Raw genomic sequence first — 19258 nt, forward strand, 5'->3', positions numbered from 1 at the left:
AGCTTTTCAATCCACCAACCAAAATTATTTCTATACATGTAGGTCACTATCGCTCCCTCCCTATGTCGGACCGTGCAACAACAGGCCATCTGTGCCTATGTATGGACACACCTCTACAGTTGTACATACCTCCCTCTCTATTCACCCTTGCAAAAACACAAATTTATGTCTACCCTCACTGTGTGTGCCCTCCTCTTCCCTCAATCAATCCAAACAAGATGAAGGATCCTGCACTACATTTAGGACCGATGCCCAAACCATCAAGGGTTGAGGTTCGTTACTATAAAGGAGTAAGCTTGGACAGGTAACAGGACCTCGCCATAGTGCTACAATATACTGAAGATGATGTTGTGAAGTTCTATCAGAACTTCATGTACAAGTGTAATTAAGAGGCAAGTTCGTCTAGACTCTCAAACGAAGAAATGGCTGAGACACTCATGCTACACGGGTATCGGTGGATGACCCCTTATAGACTGATGCACTTCAGTGACACATCTGCTGCTTTTCTTCACAGAAGACATGGGCTAGATCTTGATGCTCTTAGCAAGAGATAATTTGTCCACTTCGCTCTATTCAATCTCGACCTATACAAAAATGAGTGGAAGGCTGTCACAGACACATGGCACAAAGTCTCGTATAAATGGTGCAAACACATTCCACCATGGAAACCTGGGATGCCTAAGCCTTGTGATGCTCACTCCAATGTCGCACAATCTAAATCATCTTAGCCTATCTCTGTTGAAGTAATTTCTACATCTGCCCCTCTCGAGAAACTTCCAACTACATCCGAATCTGAACAACAATATGTTTCCATTGAGACATTCAAAACGTTCAAAGCGGATCCGGACAGCAAGTTTGACAGCTTGTTCAACTTGATTACATCTCGGCTTTCCAAGGATCCACCTCCATCATCTTGATCATTCTAAACAAACTAGCTTAGGGATAGCTAAATTAGAAATATAACTATCTGGTGTATTTTTTTTCTTGATGATTTTGAATTGTTTTTTGTTGTATACATTGAATAATTCAATTCACTATAACCCTGTTTCCTTTCAACTATAGTCAGCCATAAAGTACTCTGATCTGATTATGATTTTGGTTAATGATATATCTTGATACTGTATCTAATTTCTTTTTGATGATTACAAAGGGGGAGAAAATAGAAAAGAATTAATCAAATATATATAGGTCACAACGTCTAAAACGAATAATCATGTCAGGGGGAGATCATACACTAAGGGGGAGAGTTGAACTAGCTATAAATTATGCATTGCTATGATTTAAAGAATTTAGGGTATATCTGAAACAATTTGATCAATTATATTTGTCATCATCAAAAAGGGGGAGATTGTTAAGTCAAATGAAGAACGAGGCACTCCCAGCCTGGTTTTGAATGAGACAAATATAATACATATTGTTGTTTCTAACAAATGGGTTAGTGTTTTAGAAAAACATAAGTACAGGTAAAATGAAGAACAAGCATATGCATCAGACGATACAAGACGAAAGACGAAAGGCCAACACAAGCATCCAACAAGCCAAATCAAGAATAAGACAAAGCGTGTCAAGGACAACCTAAAGAGAAACATAAAGACTCAAACGAAGGTTGGTCAAAGATCATTTGAAAATCTGACCATATACAAGTTGACCAGACAAAAGGAAAAGTCAATGCGATAATGACAAATGCTCAGACAAAGGTCAAGTCTTGAGCTACACATTGACTACTAGACGCAGACGAAAGTTGTCATGCAATCACCTGAAGAATCAAGCTTCAAAGGGAAATTTGAATATCGTCTACTCTCACAGGAGAACACACGAAGTCATCGAAATTGTGAAAAGAAAAGAAGAAAGGAGAAGATCAAGCACAAAACTAAAAGCATGCATGTGTTAGAAATAATACATTACTTTTTTAGACAAGAACAAAACTCCACAGCTATGTGACCAGAAAAGGACAAAAAGGTTCCTAGGTATCCACTAAATTTAGACACTGCTGCTACCAAGACAAGAAATACTTCACACAAGGTCTATCACAGGAAGCAACATTTAATGCAAGATTCTGAGCATTAAATGAGAAGATCAAACCATTCATAAACGACTATATCTGCTTCAACGGTCACTTGCTACGGGCAGATCCTACAAGAATAAAAAATAAAAAAAAAAGATATATATATATATATATATATATATATATATATATATATCACTATCTCAAACCTTGGAAGGTTGGCTTCCATGTTTGCATTCTTAACCAAGTGATATCAAGCCCATGAAACAATGAAACCAGAGATAGAGCGTAGAGAGTCGAATGTACCAATAGTGTATTCATCTTTGTAAACTAAGGAGTTCCAAACATGTGTATCCACTAGTGAAAAATAAGGTTACTACGTCACCCCTTTTACGTCAGAAATACTAAAATTCGACGTAAAAAAAATGCGGTATGTTCTATTCGACGTAGATTTGACATTCTACGTTGGAGGTATGTTCTATTCGACGTAGATTTGACATTTTACGTCGGACCCTATCAGGTCCGACGTAAAAAAGTTCGCGAAATTGAATAAGAGAGTGCGAGGCACACCCGCACATTCACCCTTCATCACTTTTCATTTTTTTCTCTATAAACCCTCTCCCTCTCCTTTGTTACTGAATCATTTTTTTGTCTTTTGCAGAGGCGTGAACTCTTTGTTACTCATTCGCACACTGTTGCAACTCATCAGGTATGAATCAAGGTTTCATTAACACTTTTCTACTTCGCATTGCTACTGTGGCTATCTGTTTTATTCGATTTTTTGGTTGTTCTCTTTGTATAGGTCGTTGGAGTTTTCTTTTTGGTTGGAGAACGGCCCGTTCTGCTTGGAGAACGGGCCGTTCTACAAGCAGAACGGGCCATTCTTCTTGCATTCATATGTTTATTTATTTATTTGTTTTACTACTTTTTACGTCGAATTTGGTAATGTTCGACGTAAATTTACGTCGGTTTGACAGGTCCGACGTAGATTTACGTCTCCCGCTTTTACGTCGCTATTTTTTCTGACATAAAAAGCTCAAAATATCCGATGTGGAATACCTCTTTTGTACTAGTGATCTTAGGAACAAAACCTTAGTGAGTGTGTCAATTTATGTATCCTATCTATTAGAGCAGACCAAATACTCAATCATTGTAAAGACTAAGGTTATACATCCTTAGTGAGTGTAGAAACATGTGTATCCTCTCTATGAGAGTAACGCATACACTCAAAACTGAACCTGTCTTATTGACATTTGTAAATCCTGAAGAGGCTAAGGATAAAATACTTGTAAAGCCTAGAAATGATTGTCAAAGAATACTCACTACGAGCCAAAAGTGGTTGAATAAAGAATACTAGCGTTGATGATTGAAGTCAACAGGCCAGGAGTTGGTTGAGAATAGTCACTGAGAGCCAGAAGTGGCTGAGAAAAAAATACTAGTGTTGATGAGTGAAGTCAATGGGCCAAGAGGTGGTCGATAATACTCACTAGGAGCCAGAAGTGGCTGATCAAAGAATACTAGCATTAGAAAGTGAAGTTAACGAACTAGGAGTGGTTGAGAATACTTGGGCAACCAGAAGTGGTTTAAGAATACTAGCGTCTATGAGTGAAGTAGACAAGCCAGAAGTGGTTGATAATATTTGGAACCAGGAGTGGTCGTGACTTGGGTGGTCTATAATACTCACTGCGAGCCTGAAGAGGCTGAGTAAACAATATGTACTTAATTGTTTATCTAGTGGAACCCTTAAATTGAAGAAGACTGGACGTAGCTTAATTTGAGTGAGCTAGTATAAAAACGTGCTCTATGATTTAAATGATTTAGACGCACTTCACTCCGTTGGTTTTAAATATCGAAAACTTTGTCCAATACCTATCGTCTATTAAAACTATATTCAAACAAAAACCATATGTGTTTAATTGATTAGTTAAAGGAATGGTTTTTCTTTTTAGAAATATTTTATCTGAGTAGACGATGAAATTCCCAAACGTAAAATGTTTTTGTTAAACCTATCCTGGGTAGTTCATATCTAATATACAACAACTTCATTTTATAGGACAAAAAAAAGTCTTTTTGCGAAAAAATTTAAAATGCCCTTGTTCACACACACACACATATTCAACCCCCCTTCTATGTGTTTATCATCTAACTTCATGTAGCTGCAGAGGCATTGTCTTTTACTGATTCGTAGGTGTACTTGCTCTTACACGTGCAACTTTGACTTGTGGATAAGTGCTAGTCCATCTTTCTCTTCTTTCTTCTCCTAATTTTGATAACTTCATGTGTTATTCTGAGATTGTGGATGACAAGCAGTGCTTCTTGTTGTGATTTAGTAGACACTAGACGCAATCCAACATTCTTCATTTTCGTCTGTATATTCGAGTCTCCGTCTAAAAGATAAACTTTGACTTTTTCTTTCATTTGGTCAACTGTGAAAACTTTTAACTCTGTCTAGGATTCTTTGACTTAGATTTGTCCATCGTCTATGGTCTTGTATCATCTGAGGCTTCATTATTTTCCTTCTTGTACTGGACTTGATTTCGTTTGATCTCTTCATCTGATGTCATGTAGCTTTTACCCTTTATCTTTGTTGCTCATGCTCTATTCTTTATTTTATGTTGTGTTGGGAAGGAAGGATTGAATTTACTGTAATGCAAGGTTTGTAGTTTGTGGGTAGCTTTTTCTGGTGTATATCCTTCTTTTGATCAAACTTCATTCGGTCCTTAGCTTATTTTGTCTTGGTTCTAGTGTAGAAGGTGGTTCATGCATATTCTCTATTCTTCAACTTGCCTGTACTTATGTTTTTCTGAAACACTAACACATTCGTTAGGAGTAACAATATGCATTATATTTTTCTCATTCAAAACCTTATTGGGAATTGCTTTGTCTCACATTTTTTATTGAACTCACTCATTCTCTCAACTAAAACCACAAAACCCTAACCCTTAATTCATCTTCTTTTTCTCTTCTCCAACTAAGAACCCACATTCTTTGCAAAATAGCCTCATCCTCAAAAAGAATCAAGAAGCTAGAAGTCAGGGGGATCAAGAGACCTCTGCCCTCTAGACCCGAGAAGCTGATTAGCAAGTGGTTTACTAATGAGGAAGTCCAAGAGTACTACTTTGAATGGTATGCTAGTAAGAGAATCATTCCTCCAAAGACCCTGAAATTGGAGTGGTTCAAAAATGAGGGTTTTAGTTTTCCTCCTCTCTTGGAGTATCAAGAACTTAGAAAGTTCTTGGAATTAAAAGGTTCGTATTATCCAGATCATATTCAGCTTTTTCTTTGCTTTGCTTCAAGCAATGGGGGAATCACACAATCTGTGGTGAATGGAAAGCTAATTAAGCTGGAAGGGCCAACCTTGAAGGAGGCTACCGAGTTGATTGGAACCAGACTCACAAAGCCCCAACCTTTCAATTTTGGTGATTTTGAGGAGATGACAACCTTTAGGGGCTGTCAAAGGAACCCAGAGACAACAAATTATAGTAAGTTTTTGGCTGGAGGTATGAAGAAAAATTATAGGTTAATTTCTTTTATAATTGCTTGGATGCTTATGCCAAGATTGCATAATCATGCTCAAATGTCTAAAGATGATATTTTGCTGATACATGTGATTAAAAAGAAGGAAAAGATAGTTTGGGTCTCTATTGTGAATGACTACATTTGGAAGGATAGGAGAAAGGAAGATGGTCCTATTCCTCATGCCTTATTATTGTCTAGAGTTATTGAGAATGCAGGGGTAGATCTTCAGGGGGAGAAAAAGATAATTCTCCATGCTTCAAATAAGATTGAAAAATCTTCTCTACATGATATGGGGATGTTGAAGCAGGAAGACAAATGGATCTTCAAGAGTAATATTCCACCCACATCTAAACCGGAAACTAATGATGATGGTGTTCCATCTCATGATGAGGAACAACCACCTCAAGTGGAACAAGAACTGAAACAAGAACCAGAATCGGAGCTTAAAGAATTTTCCCCGTTTGGGCAAATAATTATTAACAAGATTGATTTTGTAATGGGGATGACTGGGAATCATGAGTCACAATATTCTGGCTTTCTTAATAAGTTTGATAATTTAGACCATGAGATTGCAAGAATCAAGGCTCAATTGGGAATTCAAGATGACTTGGAGTGATCAATTAGGCTATTGTTTTGTTTTATGAGTTTAATGTTCTATTTTTAGGATTTTTAGATTCAATTCAGTTTTTAAATTCCTAGTTCTAATTTTCAATTTGGTTGTAATAGTTTTAAGTCTTGAAAATTTTCGTTTGGTTTAATTTCAATTTGGTTGTAGTTTGAACAAATTTGATTTTAGTACAATTTAAATTTGGTTTTGTTTTAAAAATTGGATGATTTGGAATCATGGTTATGTTTGTTTGAGAAATTTGAGCTTTGATGCACATTTGTAATTCTTAAAATGATGCACTTGATATGTTTGGTATGTATTATAATTGCTAGTGCATATGGAATTATGCTTATGAAAATCATGTTTAAATCATTGATTGAGATTAATAGTGTATGAAATGTTGGACTGACTTTTATGAGTATTGAAATATATTCAATGAATCTACAATTTTATTTCTCTAGTTGGACATATTGGTTTTATTGGTTATATTGTATGTTTTTGATGATGTCCAAAGGGGGAGAAAGGTTAAATTTGTTTTGCAAGTCTGACTAAGCATAACTATTGTGATAAAACAAAACAAAGCAAGCAATCTAAACTACTCATGGTGATGTTATTACTTGAGCAAAACATATTAGTGTTTGTCATCATCAAAAAGAGGGAGATTATTGAGATTCATGGATGGTGAATCAATTTCTAAGAGTTTTGATGATAACAAAGGACATAAGCTTTGATGATAACAAAGGACATGAAAAAAAGAGAAGACATAAAGACCATGAATGAATACCAAATGTAATAGGAGTAGTTTATGAGTTCTTATGTGTTGAGTTGCTTTGATGGTCAATTTTATTTTCTATGCATCTTTGTGCTTTGTGCACGAGTTAAATCTTAATTCTAATGGTCTAAGAGTGAGTATGATGATGATTAAAAGTAACTTGGAAAGGTTTTGAATGTGTGAAATTGAATTTTGAGAACTTACTCCAAATAATCGATTATTACTAATAATAATCGATTATTTATGCTCTATTTTTCAAGAGATTGAGAATCCTTGCTGTAGTAATTGATTATTTGTGAAATAATCAATTATTCCAAAAAATGTTCTTTGGAATAATCGATTATCCTACAAAATAATCGATTATTCTATTTTTGAGTGATTTCGAGAATTCATGAGGAACAAAATAATCGGTTATCCTTAAAAATAATCGATTATCTGAGTCTGAAAACTTTATAAAAGTGGTTCTAACATGAAGAAACCAAGTGATATTGTGAAAACTTTGTGAAATACTTTTGATCTTTGTGATCTTCTTAGAGAGTTTTCTTTGTGAAACCAAGAAGTAAAACACTTTGTGAAATGCTTTGAGAAGAACCATCATCATCACTAAATTCTTCGAAAGAGGAATTAAGATTGCTAAAGAATTCACAGCCTGATTTGTTTAGTTTCCAGGTGAATTCGTTCCTTTAATCTTTTTGTGTATTGTGGTAAAAATCTTAAGTAGGTTTATCAAGTGGTAAGGAATTCTTGCAGTGGGTTTCTATAAGAAGTTCTTTCTTAGGTGCAAGAAAGGGTATATCTTGTGTGTTGAAGTGTGTGCATGTGTGGTATGCTTGTAAAACTTCTTCAATGAGATAGTGGAACAAATCTTGATTAGGTTATGATTGAGGACTGCAAGTAGGTCACATGTGGAGTGGCTAAACCAAGATAAAACACTTTGCACTCTTCTTTCATCCTTATCTCTTACATTGAAAAATCCTTAATTGAATGTCAAAATGGACGGTCTTGATTAATATGCTTGCATAATTAAAATGGTTTCTAATGGAACATTGAAGTTAGAGAAAAAACACATAGAAGGGGGCTTGAATATCTGTGTGTGATGGTTTAAAGAAATCTTTTCGCATATAAGGCTTTTCATGTTTCATTCTAACGTTTTCAAACTCAAGATGCATCTCATGTTTACTTTTAATATAACATTTAAAAGACTTTTGTGTTTGCAAGTTTTATCATCTGCACGAGAGTGTTTCTAGCAATAATAACTTAAACAAGAGATGTTTTCCGTCTGAAAGCTGTTGTAGTGTGAAATAAGCAGTGAGTAAGATTTTCAGTATGAAATACCAAATAAATAAATTTGCGTATGAGAAGAGTAAAACAGTGCACAAAGTTTTATACTGGTTCGCTCAGACTAAGCTACGTTCAGTCTCCTTCAATTGAAGGGTTCGGCTAGATTTTCAATTAAGTACAAGTATTATCACCACTTATCGTTTGTCGAGTATTGTCGACCACTTCTGGACCACCAACTTCACTCGTCAGTGCTAGTATTCTTTGTTCAGCCTCTTCAGGCTCTCAGTGAGTATTCTCAACCACTCCTGGTTCCCGAGTATTATCAACCACTCATGGTTCACCAACTTCACTCATTGGTGCTAGTATTCTTTGTTCAGCCTCTTTGGGCTCTCAATGAGGATTATCGACCACTCCTGGCCTACTAACTTCACCCATTAGCGCTAGTATTCTTTGTTTAGCCTCTTCAGGCTCTCAATGAGGATTATTGACCACTCCTGGCCCGCTAACTTCACGCATTAACACTAGAATTCTTTGTTCAGCCTCTTCAGGCTCTTAGTGAGGATTCTTTGACAAGCCTCTCCAGGCTTATACAAGTATTCTTTCCCTAGCCTCATCAGTCTTTACAAATGATAGATAATTTCTTTTGAGTGTGTGGTTTACTCTCATAGGGAGGATACAAAGATTTACTACACTTACTAAGGTTTATGTTCCTAAGTTACACTTAGAACTCCTTAGTCTATAGAGATAAATACAATATTGTACATTTGACTATGTATGCTCTGTCTCCGATTTCGTTGCTTCTTGGGCTTGGAATCACTGTTCACCAACCATTCCAGGTTTGAAGTCATGACATATTTATAGCCTCTATAAAATCTGCCCGTTGCAAGTGTGACCTAGGAGTTTCTTGTCCTTTTTTGGTCATCGTAGTTGTAGAGGCGTTGTCTTTATCTGAAAAAGTAATGTACTTTTTCTGACACACGCATGCTTTGACTTTTGGGCTTGCATTTCTTCTTCTTCTTCTTTTCCTTCCAACAGGCGATCATATGGAGAGCTCTTTGTATGATTGTAGACGATGCCTTAATTGTCCCTTGAGACTTGATTCTTCAAATGCTTGCATGACAGTCTTCGTCTGCGTCTGGTAGTCCATGTGCATCTCAAGACTTGATCTTCATCTGAGCATACTACAACATTTACTGTCTATGACAACAATAAAAAATTGTTGTTGAAAGCCAAAAAACCGTTCCTGAAAGTTTAGGGAACGGTTTGGCAACGGTTTGTCAAGCGTGGATTTATCAACCGTTGCCTATTCCAATATGCAACGGTTTTTTGGCCTATACCCACGATGTCAAAAAAACCGTTACCTAAACTTCCTGGAACGGTTTTCATGATCTTCATTGGCAACGATTTTTTTTTTATTTAAGGCAACACTATAAATTTTTAAAGAACGGTTTTAAAAATGTAGTCTTTTTTTATAGGCAACACTTTTATGACCATTGCTAGTGACATTAGAAATTTTTTTTAAGGTTGTCTATGAGATAATATAGGCAACAATTTAGACTAAATTTAAGCTATAATTTTGTAAACGTTGACTAAATAAACGTGCAACGATTATTTTTATATTGACTTATAATATTGGTAATAACACACCATTATTTAATCAATAATCTTCACCATACACTACTTTTAAATGGTTATGAATGTAATATATATATATATATATATATATATATGTATATATATATAATAAAGAATTGATTTCATCCTCAAAAAATAATAAAATAAATTACAAAATAAAATTCAAACACATGTAAAATTCACTTGCATTAATTAGTTCCAAGTATATGACAATTCAAAAGCATAAAACTCCAAATAAAATCATCCAAAGATGTCAAAGTTTACATAAAATTTCTAAATTTCAAAATAAAGTGTCATCTAGGAATATTATGCATAGCTAGTCATCCATCCATGTAAATAACATCATTCAGTCTCTTCATCATCATAAGGTTGATCTTCATCAAGTCTTTCATCATCAAGTCTTTCCTGCATATAAATATATTTTTTCACTTAGAAAACTTATAAAATTAATCCCCAATCATTCTCCAACAATTAACATAAGTTAAAGCTAGTTATACTGAAGAAAACTTTCATAACTGGTTTGGTATATGCAAATGAAATGAATTAAAATATAATTTAGAACTCGACAAAGGCATAAATTATACCTTACCATGACCAGGACTATGGGTTGAGGCAGAAGAAGGAGGTGTCCCAGTAATACCGCTTGTGACACAAGACAATTAATCAAAATCATAAAGAGAACTAAACCTATATCTGTCAAACCTCTACAATAATTTATCAAACAAATACACTATTACATTCTAAAGTAATCTATGAAACCAATAGCATTGTTGAGAGCACACAAATACCTTAGGAGGCCGTGCAACAACAAAGGCATGGCCATTTCCCAGCATTTCCATATGAGCCTGAATTATGTAACAAAGATTTTTGCAGTCACCAGGATCTTGAAAAGGTTGAAAACACATGGTATAACCCATTAAAACCCTGACCATACGAATTAAAACATCGCCCATTTTGGAAAATTGCTTAACTAAAGGATAAGAACTATGAACTGGAGGTAACAGTAAAGTTGATTGTTTATCCATGGCAAGTAGCCGTGAACATTTGCTGCACCACCAACAAATTGAGTTTAGTAATTTGACCAAAGGATAAGAAAATCTAAAGTTCTAGAAGCTGCAAATTGAACCTGCATGATTTTGAAAATAGAGTCTCGTAGCTGCAAATCCAGTGCTACAAAAAAAAAGGCAGAAATCTAAGAAAACCTAGTGTACATCGAGAATTAATACCTTCTAATCAAAAGAAGTTCCACGATTTGAAAAAAGAAAGAAAATTACAGTACCAAAACAGAATATAGACACGTTTCAGTTTGGTTCCCAAGAAAATACTGCAAAGCTATCGCTGCATACTCCTGCAATGTAAAACAAAAAGGATCTATAATAAGAAAGACTTTAAAGAGTAACTAAAAGAATCAAATGAAAAATAATAAGCAACAAAGACTGTTACCGTGATATTTTTAAATACACAAAAACAGAAAAACCCCTTGCATGCACATAGCTTCCGCTCTGTTAAGTAGTGCACAGTTAAATACACTAAGCCAGATGTATTAAGGAACTATAAAACTGGAATATGTAAATGTAAAGTTCAAGCAAATTTATTAAGAAATAACAAATTTAAGTCTCCTTATTATTATCATTAAAAAATAAGTCATATACACATTCGAGAGAAAATAAGTGAAGAACAACTAGGGAATAAGACATTCTCCAAAATCAAGTAAAAAGTATGAGAACACCATCTGTCTCTATTAAATCAGAAATAGAAACTCCCTTGAAACAGCCATGGGCTGGGCACCAAAGCTACCATCATCACAAGATTCCCAACACAAAGCTACCAGTGGAAAAGTGGGACTGTAACCATTTGACCATTTTCTTTTTTAAACGGAACCTAAAAATCCACAAAAAAATAAAAGGATATCAACCAAACATCCACATATAACAATACAAGTTGTTATGATGCAACGAAAATCTGATCTATTGAAAAATCAACTGCGTAAGTTACTTTCTTATTAATTAATTTCTTGGTTAAGCTTACCAAAATAAGTTACTTTAGTTTATTTCAATAAGTTTCATGGTTAAATTTATGAGATGAGCTCTCACATTAAACAATCTTATTAATTAATTACTTGCTATCATGCGAATAATACTCAGTTGTCAAAAGTTTTAAACAATCTTGGACAAAAATAGTAGAGTATACTTTATTGACCAAAATGTCAAAGAAAACAAATTAATCATGGTTACAACTATAAAAATGAATCCATAATAACCAGGAACATTCACAATTATTAACAATAGCTTCTAACACTAATTAAAGGTTCAAACTATCATGAAACAGAAAATACATGGAAATCAAATTTGCTTAGAGAGCTTAGCTTATGCCCTGTAAGAAGTTTTGGGTAAAAGTCATATCCAGGCACAGTCAAGTCAGAAATTAAATCTTCTTTAGCTAGGATAACACACTTTGAATAGAATCTGAAATCACTTTGGATTTGTGCAAATTAGGGGCAGAGTTATGTGGAAAAAGAACTAAAATGTCATGTTTGTTAATTAGGTATGCAAAATCTAAAAAAAATCCTTGTATGCAAGGAAGAAAACATTTTAAGTTTTATCCCAAGTGAAAAACAAGAAAGAATGAGATGGAATAGACCTCTTGGAGCAAGGAACCATCGAGGGTGTTGAAGAGCCTAACGAGGGTGCCCTTGGAGCTGGCGGTGGCGAGCAAGTGTCCATCGTGAGTGAGGGCGAAGGGTCCTCTTGGAGGCGTAATGCTCAACCCTAACCTGGCCCTTCTACAGGCTAGGGCACACCAACAACATGGTGGCGGAAACGTGAGAGAGGTTGCAGAGGCCCTTAGGGTTAGCAATAGTCTCAATCCTGTGGGCCAGGACCACCGCGATGCGGTCACGCCAGAGACGGACGCCCTTCACCTCCGACCGGAAGGAGAGCTCAACGATGCACCAGGACTGGTGGTCATCCCAGACCATCACCTTGTTCGGAGCCGCCGCCCATGAAGGCGAGGATGTTGCATCGAAAGAGCATGTGGACCAGGCCCATGCCGCCGTCGGGGCCGAAGTCACGGCGGAAGATCTCGCGGAAGGGGTCGCAGTTGTAGATGCAGAAGCCGTGGTTGGTGGTGGCAGCGAAGCAGCCGGAGTCTTGGTTGAAGGAGAGGTGGAGGAGGGTGGAGAAGTGGGAATTGGGGGTTTGGGTGGCGGTGGCGGTGGGAGGAGCTACCTCGTTGGAATCTAGGGTTTGTAGCGGTGTAGGAGTGGAGGAGGGTTTGGGGATTTGAAGAGAGGGGGAGGGGGTTGCTGATGAGTGAAAGGGCAGCGTGTAATATTTTTGGAATTAAAGGGAGAAGTTTAATTTTTTTAATTAATATTTCCCGCGAGCACGAAAGGGTGGGTATAATATTAAGCAACGTTTTTTATTGTGTTGCATGATATAAAATAAACTAATTTATAAATTGTTGCCTAATATCAATTTTAAGAACGGTTTTTAAACTGTTAGGTAGAAAAGTGGCCACGATTAGAAATTTGTTGCTTGTTTCATATTTCAAGAACAATTTTGTTAATATTGAAAAGAGAATAGTGCACGCTTTGATCAAGTGTTGCCTATATGTGCTTTTGGGAACGGTTTTATAATTGTTGTCAAACAAAGTGCCAACAGTTTACAAAGTTGTTGCCTATTCCATATTTCGAGAACACTTTTTTAGGCGTTGCCTAAAAACTCGTTGCCTAATATAAAAAATGTTGTAGTGATTTGTTATCAATGCTTTGACTTCCTTTGATTTGGTCAATATTGAAGATGGACAGACTTCATTTCTTTCTGGAATGTTTTTCAGTCTGTGCTGTCCTTTGTCTTATATGTAGTTAACTTTTGTTTGATTCTTGACCGGCCTTCGTTTGAATCCTTATGTTGCGCTTTATTTTGTGCTTGACACACCTGCATCTTGTATTTGATCCAACATCGTCTGGTGCTCATGTCGTATTTCATCTTGCATTTGACTCTGCTTGATCTGATCCTTGTGTTGTGCTTTGCCTTGACTAATCTTCGTCTAGTACTTGAAGAAGTTTTGTTTGTGGTTTGTATGGACTTCTTCTCATTCTTAAATGCGTTTCGTCTGAAGCTTGATCATTTTCCTTCTTGTGCTAGACTTGGCTTCGTTTGACCTTTCCGTCTGATGCTTGAAGCTTTCCTTACTTTATCTTGGTTCTAGTATAAGAAGTGGCACATGCTCTATTCTTCAACTTGCCTGTACTTATGTTTTTCTGAAACACTAACACACATGTTAGAAATAATAATATGTATTATATTTGTCTCATTCAAAACTTTGCTAGTAATTGCTTCGTCTAATTTAACAATCTCCCCATTTTTGATGATGACAAATATAATTGATCAAAGTATTTAAGATAAACTAAATCAGAGCAGTTTGTATATCATAGCAAGTTCACATATTATTAATGTATACTACGGCTCTCAACCTTAGTATATGTTCTCCCCCTTTCTAGATTGTTTCTTACTCATATCTGATTCATATATCATATTTGATTAATCCTTTTCTATTTCTCCCTCTTTGTAATCATCAAAAATAAATAGATGAATCTCTAAGAGAAATTTGATACCAGGATAAATAGCATAACAGAGCGAGGTCATTCATATCAAAACCATAACTTTTAGCAGAGCATTCCATACATCAAAACAATAACTTTGGATGATAAATGTATATTGAATTGAATTGAATTAGAAATGTATACAATGAGAAGAATCTATACAACCAAATAAATAAAAAAATACACCCGATTATTCTCCCCCTGACTTGGTTATCCCTAAGCCAGTTTATACAAATTATTCTCTCCTCCCTAATGTGATCATGAAGACGGAGGTGGATCCCTGGGAAGCTTAGAAGCCATCAAGTTGAACAAATTGTCCAACTTGTTGTCTAGGTTTTCTCTGAATTTGTTGAATGTCTTTATAGAGACATATAATTGTGCAGGTTCAGACGCATACGAAAGATCCTCAGGAGGGGCATACGCTGCAACTGGCTTAGCGAAGATAGGCTCAAATGTGGGTAATTCAGACGGTGCCATATTAGAAAGAGCATCCCAAGGCATTGGCATGCCTGGTTTCCACGAGGGAATGTCCTTTCACCAGTCATAGATGGGAGCTTTGTACCATGAGTGTGTAATTGCCTTCCATTCATCCTTATAGAGAACTAAGTTGAATAGCGCAGAATAGATGATGTACTCCTTGCTAAGAGCGTCCAGGTCTGGCTCGCGTCTTTCATTCTGAAGAAAGGCGACAAACATGCTAGAGAAGTGTATTAGCTTGCATGGAGACATTCAGCGATATCGACGCAGCATGAGTGTCTTTGCCTTTTCTTCGTCTGAAATACCAGAAGAACTGGCCTCCTGACTGCACCTATGCGTGAAGTTTTGATAATACTTCTCAACGTTGATGGAATAATACTAAGGCCAAGAAGTCCAAGAGGTGATGTATTGAAGGAAGAAAAAGGAATGGGTTAGTGTTGAAAAACCATAGGAGGAGTGAGGCCACTTTTAGACCTTAGCTCCTAGGTTTTTATTAGCATAGCATTTATTTTTATTCCTATTTTACCCTTGTATCTTGTGGTATTTTAGTCATAAAATTTATTTTACTTGTATTTCCAATTTTACCTTTGTATTTTGGGGTATCTTAGTCATAGGATTTATTTTCTTTTGTATTTCCCATTTTACCCTTGTATTATGGGGTGCTCTAGATGATTAGGGTTTTTAATTTTGGGCTAGGGTGTAACATTAGGAGGTGACGCATTTTTTTGGTGTTCTTGGACCTATTTTTGGTGTTAGAAAGGCTTAGGCCCAAGTGGAGGGCAAAGGTTGCATGGTCTTATCATGCACCTGGATATAGCCAATCTAAACCCAAAGATTCCATCCTTGGCCACCAAGTTGCATCTAGGGTTAATTTGCATTTCATTTGGAGTGCATTTGCCTTGTGAATTTCGGCCATGCATACTCCAAATGCAACCCTAGATGCCTCCCCTCCTATAAATACCCAATGCACCACACCTTGTAAATACTTTGGAAATTGAATATAAAGAGAGGATTTTGCCTTTATATCATCCTTAGTCACCTTGGCTATTTTCGGCCACCTCCCATCCTATCTCTACCTTGAGATCAAAAACCCTAGAAGTGGCCTTCACCTACCTTGAAGTGAGCCAAACCCTAGAGTGCCCTCTCAAACCTTTCACCAAACACTTCACCCACACTCTCCATTTTCATCCATTCCACCCTAGTCTTTCTCTAAACAAAACACCACCTTTGAAGAACTTGATCCAAGGAGTCAAGGTATCCTCACATTGATCAACAAATCCATCAATGCTAGCAAGGATGCCATCAAGTGGTATCAGAGCCAAAGGTTCTTCAAGGGTAACATTTTTTTGGTCTCTCATAAATTCGGTCATGTCTAATGTGTCTTCTTGTTTGTCTTAAAAGTTGTGCTTGATATACACATTCTCTTGACCTATATGTCTTGTGTTGATCATTGATTCATGCTCTAAATTTTCTTATGAATCATCCTTGTGCCTAGGATTCCTTGTGTAGGATTCGCCCATTTTTTTGGTTTAAGTGTGGGTGGCTGGAAAATTTTGGTGCATGCTAAGAAAATGATGATCATATGATTTTCTTTTTTTTAATCTATTAAGTTTTTTCATAAGAGTATGATTCTTCTTAATTTTTCTTGAAAAAAAATCCCAAGTACACATGCCTAAACACTTTCATGATCAAAATATGATATGTATGGCTTGTGTTTGTTGAAATGTTCGTGGGGTTTAGAGTGCTTTAGAGAGTCAATCATGCATGCTAATTAGTTCTAGCATGTTCTACATCGCTTAGAATATCATGTGTGATTAATTCCTTTACACATACTTGCTCAAATTTTCGGGCAATTTTTGTGTATTCCTTGGTGAACTTGTATGCCTACATGATATTTGATAATTTTAGTGTGAAATTGATTTCAATATGCCTATCTTTGCTGCTGGACGTGGGCTATTAAAAACCTAAGAAAAACACTCAAATTTTGTCTCATTGAGCTAGTGTAAGTTGCTAAAAGAATACTCCAAAAAGTTGCTAACAAAACCACCAAAAACAAGTGTAAAACCCAAGCAAAGGAATAGTATAAAATTAAAAAAAAAAAAAAAAATGGCTGGACCTTGAACATAAAAAAAATCTAGACTTGGACAAGCCCAAAAAGAACAAAGAAACCAAAAACAAGAAAAAGGGAACCCTTTGCTAGACTTGTGGAGTTTTGGACCAACTTTCATACCAAAGCACTTGGAGTTAATTCTTGGACCATTGGACAATACTTAATGGCCGAATGAGACAATAAATCAAACATGTTAAGTGCATAATTTTATTTTAAGCCTACTTGCTAAATTCTATTCTAGTGCCATTCTAAGAATTACTCTTTTGTGTGCTTTCCTTTTATTAATGTGCCTTAATTTCAGTTTTAAGTCTTCTTTCTACTCTTAAGTTTGTCTCATAAATTCCATTTGAGTTTAGCCTTTTCTTAATTGTTCCTTTTTAGTTTTTCTTTCTTGGCCTCTTGTACTCTTGGGTTGTGTTTTCTTCTTGACCTAGGTGGGAAAAACTTCTAAAACACTACACACTTTCTTGGTGGATTGAGTGGTGGGGTTTTCCGATTGGAGTTCAAGGAACTTTAGAGGATCACACCAATTCAAAGAGTGCAAACACCATTTCAAGACTAACATTGGGTGTTCATTGTGAAGGGGTGCAGAATTGAAGACTTGGAGGCTTCCTTTTTCTACTTATTTCTTTCTTGTTAAATTTTTGGCCTCTTGTGTTTTTGGCCTTGGTTTCATTCATTTTTTTGGTTTGTAATTGGTCATTTTTAAACCTCTTCATTTTGGTTTAGTTTCGTGTAGTTGAAGGTGATTTGAAAACCTTCACCTAGGACTTCGACTAGTATATGCTTTAAGTGCTTTCCTTTTGCATGTTTTAAAGCTTTTGGTAGTATAATTGCTTAGGATTTTATCTTTTGTCTCAAATTCCGTTTAGAAGGCTTGCTTTTGCCTACTAGGGGGAACGTGCACACACTCACTTTATTTTTGTGCCAAATTGTTTTGTGAGAAAAATAGAAAAGGCTTAGTGATTTTGACTTGATAAGGCTTGGTTTTTAAGTGATTCCTTGTAGTCCACCTCCCTTTGAAAGTTCATTTTGTACACTTAGGCCTTTTCCTACCTATCTTGCACCTTGAAAAACATTTGTGAAAACCCTTTTGTTTTATCACTCACTCTTTGTGAAAACCTTTTCAAACCATTTTGAAAAAACAACTTTGTGGAAACCTTTTTGGATCAAAGATGAGTGATCATTCTAGTGTACATGGTCATAATTCATGTAGTACTAGGTCTAGTGTTAGAGATGAGATTAGAGATTTAAAAGAGTACATAAGAAAAAAACAAGAGGATGAACACATAAAAAGAGAGGAAGAAATTAGAAAAAGGGAGAAAGAAAATGTTAGGAATAAGGAGGAAATAAAACAATTACTTGCAAAATTAGTTGAGGGGAGAGAAACTAGTGGATCCAAACCTAGGATTGTTCCAACTAGATCTCAAATAGGCAAAGAAGTTGGAGTCCCTAGGAGTATGCATGAGGAAGAAAATACAACAAGAGAGGTAGAACTTAGAAGAAAAGAAAAAGAAAAGAAAATAGAAAAGAAAGAAAAAATAAATAAAAGTATAAAAAAAGTTCAAGAGTGGTTAGAAAATGAAAAACAACAACCAACACTCTTAGAGAAGAGTAAGGAGGATAATGTTTCTTCCAAAGGGCTTATGCTTGAAGAGAGTCACTTTCCCATTGAAAATGATTTAAAAAAGACTCTCTTCATTCATCAAGACCTTAACTCTTTCTCTCACGTTGCCACTAGTCATGAAGTGGAGATTCAAAAACAAATCCATTTTAAAGAAAAAGAATTTCAAGTTCAAGATTTAGTGAAGAAGAAGTGGACTTCACTTAGCCCCACTTCTTGTGCTATTTCCTTGGTGGTGCCCAAGGAAGATAAGCCTTCTTTCTTTAAGACTCTTTCTACCTTAGTTGTCCTCATAAAGCACCCAACTTTTGATTTGTATGATATGTTGGATACATCTCATGGTGTCCTATTTTCTATTTTTGATCTTGAGGGAAGTTCAAACTTATTTGAACTTAACTTGGTTACTTCCCTACAAGACAAACTTAGATTATATGAGTTTTCTAGACTCCTCTTAACACCTTTTTCTCATATGTATCTAACAAATAATGCAATACAAAGTTTTTTAGGTAAATTTTTAGTTAAGTTTTCTTTATTTTCTAGCACATACCTAGGTCACTACATTGGGTACCTCCAACAAGATATTTTAGTTTTTAGGACTAATGCATTAGTGTGCTATAATTTT

General features: G+C 35.8%; 1 long non-coding RNA gene and 1 pseudogene across 1 annotated transcript; both read right to left on the bottom strand.

Moving 5' to 3' along the window:
- Positions 1-9990: 9990 nt before the first annotated feature.
- LOC145950938 (uncharacterized) lies at positions 9991-10721 on the bottom strand. Its single transcript, XR_014428764.1, has 3 exons — positions 10608-10721; positions 10404-10461; positions 9991-10224 (listed from the first exon to the last, which is right to left on the bottom strand). It is a non-coding gene; the product is annotated as an uncharacterized LOC145950938 (long non-coding RNA).
- Positions 10722-11434: 713 nt separating this feature from the next.
- Positions 11435-13815, bottom strand: LOC145950499 (autophagy-related protein 18a pseudogene; annotated as a pseudogene).
- Positions 13816-19258: the final 5443 nt, after the last annotated feature.

This window comes from Cajanus cajan, chromosome 8 (genome assembly GCF_000230855.2).
Source record: "Cajanus cajan strain Asha chromosome 8, NIPB_CcT2T_4, whole genome shotgun sequence".
Lineage (NCBI taxonomy): Eukaryota > Viridiplantae > Streptophyta > Magnoliopsida > Fabales > Fabaceae > Cajanus > Cajanus cajan.